The sequence below is a fragment of the Oryctolagus cuniculus genome, chromosome 10, assembly GCF_051225735.1.
Source record: "Oryctolagus cuniculus isolate XC-2025 breed Fujian yellow rabbit chromosome 10, ASM5122573v1, whole genome shotgun sequence".
NCBI classification, from domain to species: Eukaryota; Metazoa; Chordata; class Mammalia; order Lagomorpha; family Leporidae; genus Oryctolagus; species Oryctolagus cuniculus.
In genome coordinates this window covers 120,869,784-120,891,454 of record NC_142876.1, presented here as the reverse complement: position 1 = coordinate 120,891,454, position 21,671 = coordinate 120,869,784, and the positions used below count along the sequence as shown (strand labels likewise).

The 21,671-nt window shown below is 48.8% G+C and overlaps 1 protein-coding gene across 5 annotated transcripts in view; it reads left to right on the top strand.

Annotated features, from left to right (window-relative positions):
* GRM7 (glutamate metabotropic receptor 7) overlaps window positions 1–21,671 on the top strand; it is a 742,767-nt gene that overhangs the window by 441,355 nt on the left and 279,741 nt on the right. The gene's annotated exons all lie outside the window — the stretch shown is intronic.

Here is a 21,671-nt window from a genome sequence, read left to right as displayed (position 1 = left end):
CTCTCTTATTCCCACACTCATATTTAACAGGGATCACTTTTCAGTTAAATTTCAACACTTAAGAATAACTGTGTATTAATTACAGAGTTCAACCAATAGTATTAAGTAGAACAAAAAATACTAAAAGGGATAAAATATTAAGTTGTTCATCAACAGTCAGGGCAAGGGCTGATCAAGTGACCGTTTCTCATAGTGTACATTTCACTTCAACAGCTTTCCTTTTAGGTGCTCAGTTGTCACCGATCAGGGAGAATATATGATATTTGTCCCTTTGGGACTGGCTTATTTCACTCAGCATGATGTTTTCCAGGTTCCTCCATTTTGTTGCAAATGACCGGATTTCATTGTTTTGACTGCTGTATAGTATTCTATAGAGTACATGTCCCATAATTTCTTTATCCAGTCTACTGTTGATGGGCATTTGGGTTGGTTCCAGGTCTTAGCTATTGTGAATTGAGCTGCAATAAACATTAATATGCAGACCACTTTTTTGATTGCCAATGTAACTGCCTTTGGGTAAATCCCAAGGAGTGGGATGGCTGGGTTGTATGGTAGGGTTATATTCAGGTTTCTGAGGACTCTCCAGACTGACTTCCATAGTGGCTTAACCAGTTTGCATTCCCACCAACAGTGGGTTAGTGTCCCTTTTTCCCCACATCCTCGCCAGCATCTATTGTTGGTAGATTTCTGTATGTGAGCCATTCTGACCGGGGTAAGGCGAAACCTCATTGTGGTTTTGATTTGCATTTCCCTGATGGCTAGTGACCTTGAACATTTTTTCATATATCTGTTGGCCATTTGGATTTCCTCTAGAGTGACTTTTTATTAAAGGATTATTTATTTTAAAGGCAGAGTTAGAGAAAAAGACAGGAAGAGACAGAGATCTTCCATCTGCTGGTTTACTATCCAGATGGCTACAGTGGTCAGAGGTAGGCCAGTCCAGAGTCAGGAGCCAGGAGCTTCATCTGGGTCTCCCAGGTGGGTGCAGGGGTCCAAGCACTTGGACCATCTGCTGATTCCCCAGGCGCATTAACAGGGATCTTGATTAGAAGTGGAGCAGCTGGGACTCGAACCAGCCCCCATATGGGATGGTGGCACTGCAGGTGATGACTTTATCTGCTTCACCACAGCGCTGGCACCTACTTCGATTTTCAAATCAATGCTCTAGCATTTTCTAGAAATTCAGTCTCTACCTACCAGTGATTACCTGCCATTTGGTCCATGGCAATAGAAATTCGTCACCAGGGCCTTGAGGAAATGAAGGCACACATGTTGCTTGTGAGGGGTGTGAGACCCAGCACTGTGGCATCTGTCTTATCTCCACAGTGCCATCTCCAGGGACGCACCTGTGGACTCCTGTTCTTAGTACTGGGGACATCCAAGTTCCTTGTGCCTGCCTGCTGTGTCCTGGCCTCTGTGTGGCCCAGGGTCAGTTCTGATGTTGATGACTTTGAGAACTCTCCAGTCCCTGTGGTTGGAGGAGGGTGCAGAGCTGAGACCCCCTTCTCGGGAGTTCACACAAGCATCTGTCTTCCCCGTGTCCCCTCAGCCACTTCCTTTTCATCTTCTGTTGTTGAATGTGTGTCTCAGAGACCAGAGAAGATTAACTCAGCTCCCCCACCCTCTCAGTTCATGTGGCCTGCACTTTAAGTCCTGCACCTGTCGGGACTCCAGCGTTGGGAGTTCAGAGCCCAGTATGTACCACAAAACATTAGTTTATGAAACTCGAGGGCCAATCCTGTGCTGATGATATTTTTTAATTTATCCAGTCGTGTATTTTATTACAACCATCCTTCCCAAAAGCAACAAAAACAAGTTCTGAAGCCACCATAATAAAACAAAACAGCCACCTCTAGGGAGCAGGGAAATGAAAGGCATAGTGATTTCCATAATATGCTGATAGATGAAAATATCAACGTGCAACCCTAACCAAAACGCAAGCACAGAAGAAAAGGGATGGTTGCAGTCAAGGCCCCTGTCTGAACTCATCTACTTCATTTTCTGAAATCTCAACCAGACGCCAAGGTGGAGGCGGGCTGCCTTCAGCCTCAGGAAATAGATGTTTGCAGGTGAAACCTGCAGAACGGGCATTCTTCCTTTTCCACCACCCTACACAGCATGAGAAGAGCTCTCTGCACCCACTGTTTTCATTCAGACCACACTCCCTCCATTCCTCTGGCCACGCGGCTCACCCGGGCATCCCCATTAGTGGTGTTTAGTTCTGTGTGGTTCAAGCCAGGCAGTGGAACACCAGGTTCCATAAGTGGAAGCCTTGAAGAAGGCAGATGACACGGCTTCTGTATTTTCTGGAAGCTGTTGTTAGTTGAGCTGTGTCATCTCTCTCATTAACTCCAGCAGCCAATGGCTTGAAAAATGGGCATTATGGCCTTCCTGTGTTTGCAAAGTCTTTGATGGTGAATGATGAGTGACAAGGAATTCCTGAACTAGGGGAAGGAATGTGTGTGTGGTTTCTCAGGAGCAGCTCTCGTAACCCAAGTGCCTCTTGGACGCAGTGGAAGCATCAGTAATAGGATTTTAGTGTCCCGTTTTGAAAGCAGGGCTGTCAAATGCCTTACCAAGATGCATGGAGCCTGTTAGAATGGCGCAGGCAGCCTTTAGGAAGAATTGGTAGTCCAAATTTCCCACTTTTTTACCCCCTGGAGAGAAATACGAATAACAAAGGTGTTACTGGCTTTTACAGTGTGTGTCGTATCATGTGCATTTGTCTAGAGCAGGAAAATCAGTTTGCAGGATAACTATGCACCCTGGATTTAGGCCCACATGGAGGCTTCATAGAGATGCTTGGAGCCACATATCACCTTCCTACTGAAGCAGAAAGCAGGTGTTTGGGTGTAAGAGCTAAGGTCCTCGTCCTCATCCTCAGAGAGCACTCATTTGCTGGGCCCGGAGGCTGTGTGCTGATGGCTGACATTCCCCGGGAGTGCTGCTCAGAGCAGGCTTTCTGAGTCACAGCTCTGAGTTACTGTGCCGCCCTGGCCAGGTGCCTGTGCCATCCTCGCCCCTCCTCCATCCCGTCCTCTGTAAAGTCACAGTGATAGTACGCCCTGCTGTGGGGCCAGCACCGAAAAGAGAGGGCACAGAAGTGCCTGTCGGAGATCCTGAGGGCTCGGTGGGTCGAGGTGCTTCTGCTGTGGTGGTGTTGCTATCTGATCCTGTCACTTGAAAAACAAAACACAGGGGCTGCGTGGTGGTGCAGTAGGTCCAGCTGGCCCTTAGGACACCAGCACCCCTTGTTGAAGTACAGGTCCAAGTCCTGGCTGCTCTTTTGCTTCCCACCTGGTCTCCTGCTAATGAGCCTGGGAAGCGGCAGGTAAGGCCCAGTGCTTGGATCCCTGCCGTCCAGCTGGGAGACCCTGATGGAGTTCCTGTCTCCTCCTTTGGCCTGGCCTAGCTCCAGTCATTGTGGGCATTTGGACGATGGTTCAACCACTGCTGCAGGACCACCTGTGAACGGTGGGCAGACATCGGCAGGGCAGCCTCTCTGTGTGGGGCTGGTTATATCCCCATTATATGGACGATGAAACCGAGCTCAGATGGCTCCACCTGCTGGTGAGTGCAGCTGAGTCTCCCCCAGGCCCTTTCTCCTCTGTGTCTCCCTGTTCTCCAAGGCCCTTAGCAAACTGCACGTGAGCAGGGATTTGGGAGAAGCAAGCTGGTGTTGCTTACGAAGCATCCGTCTCTCTCTCTCTCTCTCTCTCTCTCTGGCACCGGGAACGTAGGGACCCTCGTGGAACACCTGTGATGCTGCTCTCGCCTTGATCCGTCGCAGTGTCTAGGAATAAATAGCCCCTGTGCGGAGACTTGCTGACTCTCATTCCTTTCTCCTCTCCAGAATGGGACAGTAGCTTCCAGTTTGCGTTCACACTCTGTTACGGTGGTGCAAAGTCTCGTCCGGTTATCATTAAACAGCAGGGAGTCAAAGCTGGGGCTGGAAATTCTCTCTGGGTGTTTTTCATTCTCCTGGGGCTCTGTCCTTTCTAGGTGGGGAAAACCCAGGCTGACAGCCTTTGTCCAAGCACCTGGGGGAGGCGGCAACCGTGGGAAACCAAGGCGGCAGGAAATAATCCTCTTAAGGAAACTCGTAGCAGTATGGAGGCAGAGTTACAGGCTGAGCTAGTGTAGTGGCCACTGTTCCGGCAGAAGTGTGCAGTATACCATGGAAGGAAATGTTGAATTACCGGATGCCATTGCTAGTTCCTTGGAGAAAAATGCAACTGTCATGTGCAAGTTCGGGGCAAGTTTATAACAAATGGCTGCGTTTTAGATGAAATTCTTTAAAAACACCACAAAGAAAATAATAGTGCCGACAGCCAAGCTGCAGCCATTTGCCTCGTGTGCATAGGAGGGCACAGGCGTTGCTCTAACAAGTAACTGTTGCACTTGTAACGTCCAACAGCCTGGCTGTCGCTGTGAGCGCATACATCACACCCTCTGTGCAGACTGTATGTCATTCGATTCTCTGCTCCCTTGGACCAGCTTTGAGATGGCAGAAAGTGCACTACTGAATTGCATGCACTCCGAAATCGGTAGCATTTTTATTTTGCTAAACTAATCCCATACCCCAGTGTCTGAGACCGCTAGGAGCCGCATACCATTTGTAGGAGGACGACTGAAGCTTTCTCCCTGGCCCCTTGCTCATGGGGGCAGTGCCCCGTCTCACCCTCCTGTGCATTTGGTTTTTGGTTTCTGTGATGGCGTCTAGATCGTTGGTGCATTGGAACCTTTGCACACACGGCTCCCTCTGCTGGCAGTCCTCTTCCTCGTCACGGTTTTTGACACCTTAGCGCTCACTCACCTGCTACCTCTCTGTGTCAGGTCTCCCAGGAGGCCTCCGCTGAGCCCCGGCAGAGACAAAGAGCAGTCCTTCACTTTCCACTCTGCCCACGTTCGCTCGCTCTGTTTTGGTGCCGGCCTCATTGCTGTCTCTAGGAGGTGAATCCATGCGCTCGCTTCTGTGTTCACACCCAGCATCTCAGCTTCTCAGCCGGGGCCCCGAGCTGGGCTGAGACGAGGAGTTTTTCACGTCGCTGGTAGGGAATTCATCTTTGTTTCCGCACTGAAGACAAAAGCGGCCTGCTGCTTCTAACCCATTTCCACACAGTGGATCCGGCTGGAGGTGAGCAGCAGGAGGCTCAGGCCTGTGGTTGGACAAGGCGCCCAGCTTTGCACTTACAGGCCCTGAAGTGGTGGCTCTGGGCTCCACAGTCAGCCTGGGCCAATGGGTGGAACTTGAGCCTGTATAGCGCTTATTGGACTGTGCATGTTAAGTATTTGCTCTGTCTGTTATTTTTCCTGTAAGACCCACACAAGGAACATGGAAAGAGCTGCGTCAGTGAGAGCTGACAAGTGCTCCTTGTGAAGGGAAGATGTGAGAAACCCCAAATCCAATCAGTTGGCATGTCCGGGCTGTCCCTTCCTTTAATAACGGAGAAAGAATCACACACAGAGGACTGGGCAAAGCCTCAGCCCCTCGGCTTGGGCTGTGTCTTCCGTCTGCTGATGTCTGTGACGCTCATGTCGAGGAGCTGCCGGCTGTGGGGTGTGATGGGGGAGAAAGAGGGTGCGGGGGGAACGGCCAGTGTGAGCTGGGTGTTTGTGCAGCCAGAGGACGCCCGCATCCCGTGTGGAGGAGGCTGCTGTGGAGTCCCCGTTGTCTGCAGTCCACTTCCTGTGAGCGCCTGCCTCCAGAGGCAGCAGGGGGTGGCTTAAGTACTTGGGTCCTAACAGCCACATTGAAGACCCCAGATGCAGCTCCTGGCTCCTGTCTTTGGCTTGGTCCAGCCCCAGCTGTTCAAAGTTTTGGGCAGGGAACCAGCAAATGGAATATCTGTGTGTGTGTGTGTGTGTGTGTTGTGAACATTTCAAATAAATCAATAAATACACTTAAAACTGTAAAAGTAACAGTGGTCATTGTTTATTAGTTAATTCCTTAACTAATCCTCTTCCTGCAAACATACAGGTGAATACAAATCCAAATGAATGGACTTTAATATGTTTGCAAATTTTTCACTTCCGATTCTAATCTCGAGCACCTTTTATTAAAGATTTATTTATTTATTTGAAAGGTAGACTTAGGGAGATAGTGGGAGAGACAGAGAGATCTTTCATCTGCTGGTTCACTCCCCAAATGGCCACAACGGCCAGAGCTGGGCCAGTCCAAAACCAGGATCCAGGAGCTTCCTCAGGGTCTCCCATGTGAGTGCAGGGGCCCAAGGACTTGGTCTATCCTCTGCTACTTTCCTGGGTGCACTAGTAGGAAACTAGCTTGGAAGTGGAGCAGCGGGGACTCGAACCAGCACCTACATAGAATGCTGGCATAGCAGCGGCTTTACTCACTTCTCCATGAGGCCAGCCACTGGAGCATCTCAATCCATCGGCAGTATTTATTGCACGTTGGCTGTGTGCCAGTGAGTAGCTTGCACTCCTTGCATAGGTAATAGCCGTCATTTCAAAAGGGTGTGGTGTGGTTATCTTCCATTTCTAGCTGCAGAAAATGAAATGCTCAGAAATTCTGTGGTTGCTCACAGCAGCCTGTAAGTAAGGAAACGGAAGCAGAAGAACTGAGTCCCTGGCCCAGGGTCACAGGAGTGCACGCGCGGCTCTGTCTGAGGACTTGCACAACGTATGCTCAGGATCTCGGGCAGAAGACGGCAGAGCCAGCAGCCAGGCCAAGCTGCCCCCAGGCCCTATTGGCCTGTTTCTCCTGCCCTGAGCTGGCTTCCTGGTCTAAGTCCAGGTGAACAGGGGTCAGGCTGCACCCATGGCAGTGAGGACCCAGCACGTGCCTCTGGGAGCCCTAGCAGGAGGCCCTGGGTGACTGCTGTGACCACAGGCTTCTGGGGATTGCACGCGTACCTGCAGCTCAGGTTTCCGAGGGCAGCCCCGAGCCCTGCCGCGTTGTCCCTAGAGGCAGCCTGTGTCTACCAGCCCGTGAGTGAGTTCCTTTCCACTGAAGAATAGGGACGCGGTGTGGCCGCAGAACAGTGTCCTGATGCCTCGCTGATGGAGAACCAGGGCACAAGTCACAGCCCCACAGATCTGCACCAAGGCTGCTCCCCTCTCCTGAAAACAATCATGGCCTCGTCTTCATCTTTTTTTTGTTTTGTTTTTAGCCCCAGAACGTGTGCCCACTCATTTCAGTACTGAGTGTCAAGTTCAGCAGCACTCAGGGAAGCCACGCTTTCCGTCGATGTGCCTGGTGTTCCTGAGCCTGGCTAGCCATTCCCGGGGCCCAGGTGTGTGCAGACCATTACGTGTTTCTGCAGAAAACTTACAGGGTTAGCCTGGGAGGTTGACCTTGGGTCACTGTGATGCTAAGAACTCAGGGTACCTCTTAATGCATTTACGTGTAATTCTATAGTTCATCAGACCTGTACCAGTTTTTAGTTATCTTGATGGTTTTAAGTTATAGACAACAGCTCTGCAACTTGGTATACCGTCGGTGCTGAAACTATGCTTGTACTTCCCAGTTTTGCAGGTACATATACATATACAGGAGCATTTAACAAAGTTGTCAGGAAATGAAATGGAGAGGTGATCATTCACCTTGATGGAAAAGCATCTGAAATCTGTTTTTGTTTTTGTTTGCTTTTTGTTTTTTCTGTTAGGTGTTTTACATGGACTTTTAGAAGACTCGTGAACTTTTAAAAACTAGTTTTTTTGTTTGTTTGTTTGTTTGTTTTTGGCAGGCAGCGTGGACAGTGAGAGAGAGAGACAGAGAGAAAGGTCTTCCTTTGCTGTTGGTTCACCCTCCAATGGCCGCCACTGCCGGCGCGCTGCGGCCGGCGCACCACGCTGATCTGATGGCAGGAGCCAGGTACTTCTCCTGGTCTCCCATGGGGTGCAGGGCCCAAGCACTTGGGCCATCCTCCACTGCACTCCTGGGCCACAGCAGAGAGCTGGCCTGGAAGAGGGGCAACCGGGACAGAATCCTGCGCCCCGACCGGGACTAGAACCCAGTGTGCCGGCGCCACAGGCGGAGGATTAGCCTAGTGAGCCGCAGCGCCGGCCGGAAACTCGTTTATTTTTATTTCTGCTTCTTTCAAAGGCAAAGCTACACAGGTCGTGAGAGAGGGAGATCCCCCATCTGCTGATTCACTCCCAAAATGCCCTCAACAGGCAGGATTGGGCCAGGCCTAAGCCGGGAGCCTGGCCTCAGTCTGAGTCTCCTGCATGGGTGGGGGGCTTGAGCCGAACTATCCGCACCCACTGCCCTCCAGGGTGTGCATTGACAGCAGGCCGAAGTGGAGACTGGGATCCGGACTTGAACCCAGGCACTGCCAGATGGGTGTGGATGTGCCAAGCAGAGCTAGACTCCTGATCTTTTAAAGATCCCGTATAAGAATGTGGTACGGTACTTTTGGGAGGAGGGGCAGGGATTGTTATTCTCACTAAGCTTATTCTGTAATTCTATTTACCTTCTGTTTTTGAATATCCCTCCTCTAAGGAGATACCATAAACCTGTTGTTACCTTTTTTTTTTTTTATTTTTTTCCTTGGGATACATTTTTAAAAGCCATGAAGTGGAACACTGGAGAGTGAGGTCATTGAAGCCAGGTCTTCTTAACACAATTTCAGCTTGATTCATCCTAGCTATGAAGCCTGAAATAAGTGACTTTTGGAAGCATTGGTGACGGTGATAATTGCCTGATGAAACTGTCCTCTGCATTAAGGAGGATTCAAAGTCACAAGCAGCTGAGAGGTATTGTGGAGCCGCTCTCTGCAGACTGTACTAATTTATTCAGCTGCCGGCAAACCTACCAAAATGCCACCTCTGCTCTGATTTGTACTTCTTGGAAAACTTGCAGGAATGAATATTTTTTCCATGTGTTGGGGACTGATTTATCCGTTTTATGAGATGCACTTCAGAGTCTTTAAATTGTTCTGATAACCCTTGTGTTGTTTCATCGTCCCTACACCTCGGCGGAGCCAGCAGGGTGGAGGGTGTGTACAGTCCGCGGGAGAGGGAGAAGAAGGCAAAGCTCTGAGGCGCCCTGCAGTCCCCTGCGCAGCTGCCAGCATCTGCTGGAGGCAACTTGAGCCAACACAGTTTTGCATGACCGTCATGAGCAGTGATTCCTGAGGGGGCATCCCCGCACAGAAAGGTGAACGCTCTATTCCCCAAAACAAGACATGAGCACTGCCTAGCTTTGCCCTGCCAAAACTGAACGGCTTGGGAGATGTTTGAACATTTATGAACTACTTCCCTTAGCTCATTTGTTAACCTGAAGAGACTTAATGAATGACAAAGAATTAGATACACTTGAGATGTTGAAAGTATGTGTAGCCTATCAAAAACAAAATGTAATGGTGGTAACCTGTAAAGTAATTTTTATTTTAATTTTTTTATTTTTTTTTATTTTTTAACAGGCAGAGTGGACAGTGAGAGAGAGAGACAGAGAGAAAGGTCTTCCTTTGCCGTTGGTTCACCCTCCAATGGCTGCCGCGGCCAGCGCGCTGCGGCCGGCGCACCGCGCTGATCCGATGGCAGGAGCCAGGAGCCAGGAGCCAGGTGCTTTTCCTGGTCTCCCATGGGGTGCAGGGCCCAAGCACCTGGGCCATCCTCCACTGCACTCCCTGGCCACAGCAGAGAGCTGGCCTGGAAGAGGGGCAACCGGGACAGAATCCGGCGCCCCGACCGGGACTAGAACCCGGGGTGCCGGCGCCGCAAGGCGGAGGATTAGCCTAGTGAGCCGCGGCGCCGGCCAAGTAATTTTTAAATGACATGTTTTTAGGACTTTATAACCTTGGCGTCCTGGACTGCTGTCCCCCTCATAATACAAAATGTGAATATTGTGAGTTGTTTCACTTTGAGTATTCTTTTTTTTGTTTTTAGATTTCTTTATTATCACTTTATTTTAAAGGCAGAGAGAGAGAGCGCGCACGCGCTTCTGCTCACTGGTTCATTCCCCAAATGTTCACAACAGCTGGGGCCGGGTGGGTCAAGCCAGGAATCCAGAAGGCAGTCCTCGTCTCCCACATGGGTGGCAGGGACCCAGTGACCCGAGCCGTCACCTGCCGCCTCCGCTGGTGTGCACTCCCCTTGTTCTGTTCTCTCTAGGGAAGGCTGCTAGGTCTGGGACAGGTGGCCACTAGGCACCTGGAAGAATGTCCATCATCATGCAAATGAAGCCACAAGGAGATTTTCCTACACATGGATAAAAATAAAGATTGGGCCGGCGGCACGGCTCACTAGGCTAATCCTCCACCTTGCGGCGCCGGCACACCAGGTTCTAGTCCCGGTCGGGGCGCTGGATTCTGTCCTGGTTGCCCCTCTTCCAGGCCAGCTCCCTGCTGTGGCCAGGGAGTGCAGTGGAGGATGGCCCAGGTGCTTGGGCCCTGCACCCCATGGGAGACCAGGAGAAGCACCTGGCTCCTGCCATCAGTGCGGTGCGCCGGCCGCAGCACGCCGGCCGCAGCGGCCATTGGAGAGTGAACCAACAGCAAAAGGAAGACCTTTCTCTCTGTCTCTCTCTCTCACTGTCCACTCTGCCTGTCAAAACAAAGATTGGTGACACTGAGTGTTCGAGGAGATGCAGGAAAGCCAGCGCCCTTTGCCGTGGCTGTTGGGTACGAGAGCACAGCTGCTTCGGAGCACTCTCTGAAAGTTACGCAGCCCTGCTGCTGAGTGTTCCTGTAAGAGAGGAAGTGGTGTGTCCACAGGGCGTCGGGTGGAGACGTTGCAGGGACTTCTTCCACAGCAGCCCTGTTGGGTGTCATCTCTGGGTGGGTCTTGTCTGCCGCTTACCTTGCAAGCGGATGTGCCGATGATCCTTTCAGTGTGTGTTTGTAGCAGACAGCCTTGGGAGGTAGAGATTGTGTGTCCCCGTGGCAGTGCAGGGAACATTTGTTGATTGGTCAGTGTATTTTTTTAAAAGATTGATTTATATTTTTTTTAGAAGAAGTTACAGAAAGATGAGAGACAGAGAGGTTTTCCATCCATTGGTTCACTCCCCAAAAGGCCACAACCCCTTGAGCTGCGCCGATCTGAAGCCAGAAGCTGGGAGCTTTTTCCAGGTCTCCCACGCGGGTGCAGTGGCCCAAGGACTTGGACCATCTTCTACTGTTTTCCCAGGCCTTAGTAGAGAGCTGGATGGGAAGTGGAGCAGCTGGGACTCAAACTGGCACCCATAATGGGATGCTGGCACTGCAGACGGTGGCTTTGCCCATTGCAGCACAGCACCGGCCCTGATTGGTCAATGTAGTACAGATAATGTCTGTCTTGGGAGCACTGGCCAGGTAGGTGTGCTTTGAGTTTGTAACACAAACTCGGGTTCCTGAAGCTCAGAGATTGGCAGCTGGAACGTAAACCCATGGTGTGTGTGGCACCCACCTAAAGCACTCTGCGTCAGTCCGTGGGCCCTGCAGTGGCCTGGTGGAGATGGTGTGGTTGTGCCATTCCTGTACCTGGCTCTGACCGAAGCTCACCTGTTTTCAGTCTCCATCCATGAAACTGTGGCAGGCTAACAGGTTTAATCTCAGACACCTCCCTGTTCTACAGACACCCCAAAGTAGAAACAGCCCCCACGTCTGTCTCAAAAAGGAAGTGAATAATGAAATTCCGATAAAGCCATTGGTAGAATAATTGTTACTCAAGAAATGATGAATTGTGATATTTGTTATCAAATGCATAAATCCCCTAAAATTGGATTGAGTACAGTCAGAACCCAGAAACCCCTGATAATGTATTTTAGTAATTTTTGAGTAGGAAAAACTTAGGTTCCTCAATCTCAGATCAGGGTATAGTGTTAGTTTAGAAAGTTTTACTATAAAGAAGAATAAGAATTCCTGTGGTGACAAACATCTGTGTATTTATATACATTTATCAAAACAAATAGTTTACATATGACCTAGCATTTCACTGTGTGCATAATACGCTCCATTCAATATATGTGCATTCAATTACACACACACACACACACACACACAGCATGGAGAACTAGAAGAGAGAATCTATAAGACTGAACACTAAGAACAGATGAGCCAATCAGCGTGGTTGCCTGGTTTGCTTTATATCATGTATATGCATCAAAATATGCCACTGTGGAAATATGTAATATTAAATGTGAACATAATATTTAAAAATAATATAGCAACTGCCGCCTGAGACGACATGGAAGATTGAATGATGGTACTTGAATTTGCTTTGGAAAATAGAAAACACTGAGTGAGGGTTAACTGTTGTGGTGACTCAGTGTAGCACTATCAACAAACACCAGACAACCTGAATTTGGAAGCTCCTTGGGAAATGACAGACACGTTTATCCAGTGTAGGAGTGAATCTCCCAGGGTCGGCCCTGTTGTGCAGTAGGTTAAGCCTCTGCCTGCAGTGCCGGCGTCCCGTGTGGGTGCTGGTTTGTGTCCAGGCTGCTCCCTTCCCAATCCAGCCTGGGAAAACAGTGGGAGACGGCCCACGTGTTTGGGCCCCTGCACCCACGTGTGAGACTCAGAGAAAACTCCTGGCTTCGGATCAGCCCAGGTCCACCACAGCCACTTAGGGAGTGAACCTGAGGATGGAAGACCTCTTTCTGTCTCTCCCTGTCTCTGTCTGTGGCTCTGGCTCTCAGGTGAATAAATGTATCTTTAAAGAAAAAAGAGGGAGAAAGAGAGAGAGAGAAAAATGGAGGAATGTTCCATTGCAGGGAAAGAATAAGGCTTCACGGACAGACTCTTTGGGCTTAAATCCCTGCCTGGCACATGATTTTACCCTTCAATAGTCCCTCGTGGGCCGGACAGCTGAGAGTGGAGACTGACTTTGTCTTTGAACAGCGTGAGTCTCCGTGGAGTTGACAGGATCCTCAGCATAGAGTTTTAAGCTGAGACGCATTCGCCGTGCTAGAATTGTTTTAACAAATACCACTTGGATTTTGTCTGCTGGTTCAATGGAAATCATTTGAGAAGGAAACAGTGCCCGCTTTAGGTTCCAGAAGTTCAACAATTTTTAACTGTAATCTACTAGTATTGCTTCATAATGGAAATTGATGAAGTATAAAGAAAAAAAACCAGCGAGAGTGAACACCAGCAGGAATAAAGATAAGTTATGCAAGTCTGCCAAGGTCCCTAGCTTTTAAAAGCCACCAAAAATACTGTATTCAGAAGAAAGCAGTGTATAAAGTATTTGGAAGGGTAAGAGTGAAACCCACCCCCAAAAGTGTATAATTAACCAAAGTTTATAAAAAATGGAGGAAGTGCTCCGTGGATGTGTTGAAAAACAGGTGCAAGGAGAGAACATGTGACGTGGGACATAGATCTCAAAGAAAATGCAGCCCAGGATGGTGAAGATGCAAAGCATTGAAAATCATGGCGGACGAAGTGAGTGAGCGTAGCCTTCCTCATCAGTGAGTCTCAGTGTGACTGCTGGGGACGGAGAAGCAGCCATGGCGACGTGTCCAGAACTGACGGATCAGGGCGACATGAAACCTGCCCACCAGGAGAAAGCAGATAGCAAAAGCGATCAGGGCAAAGCGCCGTTGGTCACCACTGTGAAGCAGGGGCACAGAGAGACTGTCTGAGGCTGGACCAGCAGCAGGCGCCACTCGGAGTTCACCAGAACCTATGTTGTTCACTCTGGAGAGAATATTATCGTCACATCTCTATCAACAGCAGAGGCCACGGTTTCCAGGTTTAATAGTATGTGAGAAGGCCACTGAATCCTATCATCGTACCTTGCTATGTTGTAGAAAAAGTTTATTGATGAAGAATAATGTGAGTGACATCATGAAAGTGAATGAGGGCCGGTACCGCGGCTCACTAGGCTAATCCTCCACCTTGCGGCGCCGGCACACCAGGTTCTAGTCCCGGTCGGGGTGCCAGATTCTGTCCCGGTTGCCCCTCTTCCAGTCCAGCTCTCTGCTGTAGCCCAGGAGTGCAGTGAAGGATGGCCCAAGTGCTTGGGTCCTGCACCCCATGGGAGACCAGGATAAGTACCTGGCTCCTGCCATCGGATCAGCATGGTGGGTCAGCTGCAGCGCGCCAGCCGTGGTGGCCGTTGGAGGGTGAACCAACGGCAAAGGAAGACCTTTCTCTCTGTCTCTCTCTCTCACTGTCCACTCTGCCTGTCAAAAACAAAAAAAAAAAAAAGGAAGAAAAAAAAAAGAAAGTGAATGAGGCATCCATTTGTGAGTGGTGGCCCAACATTGTTTCCAAAGCACTTACGAGACACTTTCTTCTAGGATTGTTCTAGATAGAAGACACTCACACCATAGTTATTGATCAGATCAGGCTCTTAAGTGGTGCAGCAGGTCAGGCCGCAGCTTGCAACCCCAGCATCCTCTGTTGCAGTGACGTTTCGAGTCCCAGCTGCTCTGCTTCACATGTCGCTTCCTGCTAGTGCACCCAGTGAGGCAGCAGAACACGGCTCGAGTCCTTGGGTCACGACCACCCTTGTGAGCGTGAGATCTGGATGGAGTTCCTGCCTCCTGGCTTTGGCCTCGCCTGGTCCTGGCTGTTGAGACTGACGGGGAGTGAACCAACATATGAAAGTTGCCCTCTCCCTCTACCTGTCCCACTTTCTATCTCTGTCTCTATGTCTCTCTTTCTCTCTCATGCACTGCCTTTGAAATCAATAAATATTGAAAAACATTTTTATAGGGGGCCAGCGCTGTGGCATAGTGGGTAAAGCCTCTGCTTGCAGTGCCAGCATCCCATATGGACGCTGGTTCGAGTCCTGGCTGCTCCACTTCTGATACAGCTCTCTGCTATGGCCTGGGAAAGCAGTAGAAGATGGCCCAAGTCCTCGGGCCCTGTACCCACATGGGAGGCCTTGGTTAGGATTCCCCAGAAAAACACTGTGTCATTAATACCGAGAGTAGCTTACACTGTTCCCATTAATAAGGCAAGTCATTCTTGTACCAGTGATGTGATGATAGCTGTGGAGGTTTAGGGATGCTTGCAGATGCCCTTCACACAGTCAGAAGTCTCTCTCTGCTCTTGGTGTGCTGAGTTTTGTTATCCTGAATGCCTGAAACATGTCTCAGTACATTTTCCATTTTTTGAGATGATGAGTTATGTTTTTATTTTTAGGTTAATATCATTCTAATTACGTTGATTGAAACGAGAATGTTAAATAACTAAATCAGTCCTACAGTACTAGTTAAACCACATTGTTCATTATGTACTCATTAAAGCAATTAATATTTTGTTAAGGAGTTTTACATCCTGTTTTATAGTGATACTGTTTGTAGTTTTCTTCTCTTGTGGAATCTTTCCCCTGATGATATTAGATGAACTTTGGTTTCAAAAAACAAATCGGTTGATGTCCCTACCTCTTTTTCCCTCTGAAAGAGATTGTACGGAGCTGGTCATCTCACGTACTTTCAAATGCTTGATACAATTTACTGGGATGGTTATCTCAACCTCAGGTTTTCCTTCCAGTAGTTGCTGATTGGATATTCATTTTATTTTACTTCTACAAGACTGCTCATATTTGTTCTTGAGTCAGCTTGGTAGTTTATATCGCTCAAGAAATTTTCCATTTTACAGATGTTATTTAATTTATTGGCAAAACATCGTTAGTGTCTGTGTAGGGTCTGTAGCACCAGCAGTAATGTCTCATCCTTCATCCGTACATCTCATTTCTTTATTCCCTGAATAATTTGTCTAGAAATTTATCAGGTTCTTTACTCTTATAGAAATTAATTGTGTTGCCCTTACTTTCAGCATTTTTTTTGTTTGTTATTTTTCCTGTTGCCTGATTTTCTTCTTTCTGTCCACATTGGGCTAAGTTTTCTCCTCTTCCTGCTTTCTGTTTCCAAAAGGCTTGGATCCAGGTATAGCAAATACTTTCTGTAAAGGAATAAATGCTAAATACTTTAGGATGGTAGTCATGTGCAGTCTAAATTGGGGGCATTACAGTTAATAAAGTAAATCTGTTTTATTTTTTAAAGATTTAAAGAGAACTGTGCTAATCCGAAGGCAGGAGCCAGGAGCTTCTTCTGGGTCTTCCATGTGGGTGCAGGGACCTAAGGACTTGGGCCATCTTCTACTGCTTTCCCAGGCCATAGCAGAGAGCTGGATTGGAAGTGGAGCTGCTGGGACTAGAACTGGCGCCCTGGTGGGATGCTGCCACTTCAGGCCAGGGCGTTAACATGCTGAGCTACAGCTCCAGCCCCAGTAAATCTGTTTTGTTTTTTTTGTTTTTTTTTTTTGACAGGCAGAGTGGACAGTGAGAGAGACAGAGAGAAAGGTCTTCCTTTGCTGTTGGTTTACCCTCCAATGGCCACCGCGGCTGGCTTGCTGCGGCCAGCGCACCGCGCTGATCCGATGGCAGGAGCCAGGTGCTTCTCTTGGTCTCCCATGGGGTGCAGGGCCCAAGGACTAGGGCCATCCTCCACTGCACTCCCTTTCCACAGCAGAGAGCTGGCCTGGAAGAGGGGCAACCGGGACAGAATCAGGCGCCCCGACTGGGACTAGAACCCGGTGTGCAGGCGCCGCAAGGCGGAGGATTAGCCTAGTGAGCTGCGGCGCTCAGCACAAGCTTCTGTGGCTTCAGAGAGGTACTCGCTGGCCAAATAAGGTCAACTGATACTTGCAATTGAAACAAAAGTGATACATTGTCATTGCCTTGACAGCACAGGATTAGCCTGGGGCGGTTGTTCCGCTCCCTGGGACTTTCTGTGATCTGCTTGCTTCAGTGTCCTTGGCCAAATCTGGGGTTTGCCTTCGCTGTCCCCTCCCCCACACCATCTCTCCCTTCTGGTTTCCTCATTGGAGCAGGATTGTTCCTATTAATCGTGTCAGATCCGTGGTATCTTCCATTTTCCATACCTTCTTCACCCCCAATTTCCTTGGGCATCATAACCAAGCATCTGTTGTGAGAAAGCAGGCTGTTAACACACCACGGCTAAGGGGGTCTTTCCAAGAGAAGGCCTCACCAGCAGAAAGAAGGCTAGACGTTCTGATAGCAAAAGACGTTTCATATTATTCCAGCATATGGACAAATGACAGTTGATTCAACAAAAGGGTGAAGGAGTGTGTGTTTGCAAGGTGAATATTGGACTCTGGCTAGAAACCACAGTGGAAGGCTGGTGCCGCGGCTCACTAGGCTAATCCTCCGCCTTGCGGCGCCGGCACACTGGGTTCTAGTCCCTGTTGGGACGCCAGAATCTGTCCCGGTTGCCCCTCTTCCAGGCCAGCTCTCTGCTGTGGCCAGGGAGTGCAGTGGAGGATGACCCAAGTGCTTGGGCCCTGCACCCCATGGGAGACCAGGAGAAGCACCTGGCTCCTGCCATTGGATCAGCGCGGTGCGCTGGCCACAGCGCACCGGCCACAGCGGCCATTGGAGGGTGAACCAACGGCAAAGGAAGACCTTTCTCTCTGTCTCTCTCTCTCACTGTCCACTCTGCCTGTCAAAAAAATAAATAAAGAAAAAGAAAAAGAAAAGAAAGAAACCACAGTGGAGCAGACAGTCAGCGGAGTGAGCTGCTTGGCACACTGAGAACCTGGAGGTAAATCTTTCAGGTTCTCACTTTACCTGAATGGCAGACTCCTTCCCATAACGTGATGGAAAGGACGCACTGCATCCAAGTACAGAACGTCACACTATCTCTATAATCAGAAAGAATGACTGTGAGCTGAGATTAACTGGAGCTGAGTTCCCTTGGGTGAGAGCTGGTACAGTTTGTTGAGATGCTCAAACCTGATTCCGGCAGGAATGTGCAGTTCTCGTCCCATCTCCACTTCCCACCCAGCTTCTTGCTGGTGATCAGCTGATAGCGGAAAGTTCTTGGGGCCCCGCCCCCACATGCGGAGACCCAGATGGAGTTCCAGGCTGCTGGCTTTGGCCTGAACCAGCCTCAGTTGTTGCTGAAGAGTAGACCTGAGGAGTAAAGAGATGTGTGTGTATGTGTGAGCATGTGTGCACACAAGTCTGTGTCTCTCCACCTTTCAAAGAAATAACAATAAAATTTTAAAAATGTAAAGAAGATGCTTTTTTTTTCTAATTCCAACTATTTTGTTGAAAGTATGTCTCAACACGGCTAATGTGTGTGCTTCGTGTGGGTCCCTTAGAACTCTGTAAAGTGATGCCTGAGTACTCAGCTAAATACTGAGGCAGGACTGTTCATTCAGTCCATCACATGGAGAAAGGAACACGGCTGAATTCAGACTTGGCTGTGTGGCTGCATTTCGCAGGTCCATCCCCCTATTTGCTCTGTTGTGAGGAGTATGCTGTGTGATGGTTTTGAGACCACAGAGTGATTGGGGTAACCACAGGGAGTGTATGTGTATTGGGGACACTTCCAATGCAATTCTCTAACCTCCTTGTAAGAGTCTGTAAGCTTCCTCAGAAGGCGTCACACAAACGCCTTCTTCACATCTCACTGGCTGGAGCTGTATCCCAGGTGTGATCCACAACCAGTCCCTGCAGAGGCAATGGCATTGGTGAAGAAACATCAGGATTGACCCAGGGAGGCTCTGGGAGAACCACAGGAATCTTCACCCCCTTGGGCGGCTGTCAGTATCTGAGTGGAAGAGGGCGGGGAGTGACTCAGAAATGGCCAATCACAGAGACGGACGCAGTAGGGAATGTGACACTTCAGTGCCTGTCTGTTTTTTAAGGAACTTACCTTATCCAGTTTTACTGATAGCAACCCATAGTCTTCAAGTCCCGTTAGTTCCAAAGACAAATTGCACGCTGCAGGCTTCTCCTAGCCTCCAATATGCTAATGAGGCTGGTGTCTATTCAGTGGAGGGAGGGTACCTGCAGTGTTTCAGTGTCATTAGTGAAAATAGTGTGAGTATTTTTCAAGTCAATCTTCTGGGGATGAATGTCTTTATTAATGCAGTTTAGAAACTGCTCCCTTAATTTATGAGTGTGAACCCATTTCATGCTTTATATTTTACTGTGGGCACAAGGCTTTGCACATTGGCTTTTCCAAGTGCTAACAAAGAAGAAGAGACATTTATTAAATAGCATGTAATGAAATTAATATTAAATATGAATGACCTTAAAAAGTAAGACACATGTCACTCACTGTCAGAATAGTAAGTCCTGTGGCATAGTAAAATGTTAGTGTTAGAATGTTGTTGGTGGGTTGCCTGTGAAGTTCTTTCTTACTGTATATTTAAAATATTGTGTCACAGAAAGTTGGACAATAATCAAAACATCACAACAAAACAAAATGTAGCTTTCATATACACAAGGAGAAATGGAGAGAAAAAGCAAGGAATAGAAGATGTACGTACCCAGTTGCCAAGGTGGGTCAGCAAGAGGCCACTGCCGCTATACAGGACAATGTAGAATAGAGTGAAATGATGTACAAATTCACCCTTTCACCAAACAGTCCCATCTCTTCGAGTCTGTGCCCTGTGTTCTCAGGGAAACACTGGAGGCGTGTCGGTGTGAGGCTGTCGGGACGCTGAGCTCCTTAGGTTGTGAGTTAGCCTTGACTGTTATTGTAGGAGTGCTATGTGTGGAGTACCAGAGAAAGCAAGCAGATGCTCCCAACAGTATCATTAAAAACCAGGCTCTCCCTGTAAGGGAACACAGGCAGGGAAGAGTGTCCTGGCTAAGTCACAACTCAGTGAATTGCAAGGAGCAGTATGAATTCAGGACCGAACTGAGGTTTACAGAAATAACAGTCTTCTCCATGGAAAACCCTAGATGTCGTGACACCCTGAGCATTAGGCTGAGTGCTGTTAAGAGAAACACACATAGAACCCGTGGTATCTCACACTGAGACATTGATGTGTGCTGAGCACAGGGGGGGCAGTGGATTTGTTAAGCGCTGATTTTTCTGTTGTGGAGGTTATACTTTCCATTATAAAGGCTCTGAAAAAGTCCCCCAGGGAAGAAGCCTTGTTGTCATTGCTTGTCACACAATGGCTGTCAGTTTTTCTGAGGTGGAGTTGAGGCTGTAGAGTTCATGCTGTTCCTTTGCTACACAAATGTGCAGTGAAGACACTTGGGGGAATGCAGGTATGAAAATAAAATGCAGTGTGTGGATAATTACTCTTTAGAGAAGGACAGGTCACCAGTGTCCTGGAGCTAATGAACGTGTGATGTATTACAGGTGTTGTTGAGTATCTGCTAGATGCGAACTTCTATGAACTTCTATGTTCAGTGTGGGGATTTAAGAAACAGAAGGGAAGAGAAAAGTGTCTGGGAGAACTACTGGAAGAGCTGTTGTTAACGCCATAATGCAATCTGAAGCGTCAGTTGGAAACCTCGGATCTTACTTGAGGGGTTGGGTGTGGGAAGCGTTTGGATTGCATCTTCACAGGAAACTAAGTTACAGTGCAGGAAAGCAAGGAGTATGGGCATCCCCGGCCTAACAAAGAGCCTGAGCGAGGGAACTCTAAGCACAGCGGACACCCACGTCAGGAAGAAGAGAAACAGAAGTAGACGTAGAGAGAGAATGGGCAGGGCCAATGGGTGAGAAGACTCAGGGCTTTGGCAAGTGCCGAGCCAGCGCCGTCACCGTGGCCCTGCCTGCACATGACGTTGTGACCTTGGGCAGGTGACTGGCTCGCTCTGAGGCTGAGCATCCCCTTGAGTGTTAGGGGAGGGATGATGTCTGCCGCACAGAGTGAGGAGGCAATGAACGTGATCTACGCCAAGTCCAGCACCAGGCGGCCCCTCATGAACTGATGAAGGCAGACATCTGGCGATGACCCTGATGTACAGAGAGGGAATCATGCGTAGGGCATTGATAGAGTACCTGGAACTGTTCACTGTCTGGGAGGCTGAGTCTGTGGAACTTAGCACTCGGTCAGACATGGGCAGTGTGAGAGTGCGGAGGGTTAACACGGAGAGAATGAAAAAGGATACCAGGATTCCTCATCCAAGCACCCGAGTTTCCAATAGCGACAACTCTTGAGATCTGAACACAGGAGGCCAAGCACCGATGCAGATGCCAATGAGGCCAGGGGTAGAATTTACGGTTCTTTGTGTTTTTAAAAAATTGCACTCCGTGTATTTATGTCATTTAACTTTTCACGTGATTTATTTATTTTGAGGGTAACATTTTTAACTTACGTTATAGTCAAAGACGTATGCTTCAGTAAACAAAGAATTCAGCCTGCAAAACTGAAAAGATCGTCTTCCAGCAGGATTATAGGTGGGGTCACAGTCAGTCATCACATGAGATGTCATCTTTGCTCATATACAGTCAATTTAAAAATAATCACAGATCATGGCCGGCACCGCGACTCACTAGGCTAATCCTCCACCTTGTGGTGCCAGCACACCAAGTTCTAGTCCCGGTCAGGGCGCCAGATTCTGCCCTGGTTGCCCTTCTTCCAGGCCAGCTCTCTGCTGTGGCCTGGGAGTGCAGTGGAGGATGGCCCAAATGCTTGGGCCCTGCACCCGCATGGGAGACCAGGAGAAGTACCTGGCTCCTGCCTTCGGATCAGCGCTGTGCGCCGGCCATAGCGCACCAGCCGCGGTGGCTACTGGAGGGTGAACCAATGGCAAAGGAAGACCTTTCTCTCTGTCTCTCTGTCCACTCTGCCTGTCAAAAAAAAAAATCACAGATCAGTCAAACTGTAGTGGTGTATCATCGTAACAGTTTGACAAAGATATAAAACAAAGTTTGACAAAACTGTATTTGTGGCAGTAGTGTTATTGATAGGCATTTCTTGGTTTTCATTTTTGTTTTTTGATTCAAAGAAATTCTGTGTGCTTTCTGACATTTTCCTTTATGGCTTTGTAGA